The sequence below is a fragment of the Octopus bimaculoides genome, chromosome 26, assembly GCF_001194135.2.
Source record: "Octopus bimaculoides isolate UCB-OBI-ISO-001 chromosome 26, ASM119413v2, whole genome shotgun sequence".
Lineage (NCBI taxonomy): Eukaryota > Metazoa > Mollusca > Cephalopoda > Octopoda > Octopodidae > Octopus > Octopus bimaculoides.
In genome coordinates, this window is record NC_069006.1 from 23196367 (window position 1) to 23197605 (window position 1239).

Below are 1239 nucleotides of genomic sequence, written 5' to 3' on the forward strand. Positions count from 1 at the left end.
ATATATATGATGATGATTGTCCAGTCGTGACCGAGGAAGACCATCACTGACCATTGTCCATGCAAAATGCCAATGACTATGCATGAGATTATTGCACCGGCGATGGACTAGGTTCGCCCCCGCCGCTACCATGGTTGCCGCAGCGCCTTCCTGCTCGACTGAGCATCGGAAATTCGCCGCGTCGGCGATTGCACAACCTAAAATGTTTGTTCCAATAAGGCTTTCGCTGCACCTCGCAAACCTTCTGTACCCTACTGACAGGATCCAGAGGCAAGATATCCAGTTCCAATAGGGATCGCAAGGTCAAGGATATAGAAGCACCATGATCTCAATCGCTCGCAAAAGGTCCCCAAAATGTTCAATGCCATTCCTTGCATATCTGGTTTTATATCAGAGTGACCTACTCCTAGAAATATATTTTAACAAAAGCCGAGGGATGCCTCACTCCCAGTGGAAGGAAACAGTTCTTCTTTTTTTCTTTTGGTATAGTAGAAAGGATTACTACTTTTTTTTGTCTGTAACTTATAATAATAATAGTAATTGCCAATAATTTATAAATACCACCAGAAAAAAAAACAAAAAACTCGAGAGGTTTCTGTCAAGCGAGGTTACGTGCGAGGCCATTAATGTATATACAAGTGTTTTCTGATTATGTGTATGCGCTACTTACGCATGTTTATATTTAATTTTGTATATCAATATATTTTATTCTCATTTAAAGAATATAAATATATATTTTTCTATATCAAACATATTTCGTTTGCATTCCAACTCTATTAATATATGTTGTTTTGTATACAAACATATTTCTTCTGCATTTAATGTTTATCAATACGTTTTGTTTTTGTCTAATGTATATTTCGATCGTATTTGAAATGTATAAATGTATTCGTAATTACATTATACCTTTAGTAAAATCGAATTGAAGTATCGGTTTTAAATTACCAGAAAGTAAAACAAACCCAGTGCTTCCAAATGCAAACAAGATGTATTTACATTCATCAAATACAAACGACACGTTTGGCAGGGGTGGGGGAGTACTGCACTTTCAAATCCTCTAATCCATATAAGTTTCTAATTAGAATAAGGTGGGCGGAAGAGGAAAAAAAAACAAACCAACAAAATAAATACTACCAACGTTTGTATTTTAAAATGCAGACTCAGAATCTTCAATGTCCAGTGATTCTTTATTTTTTTTTCTTAAAGGCATCAAAAAGTGAACGCTCGTGGCTTAGTTCA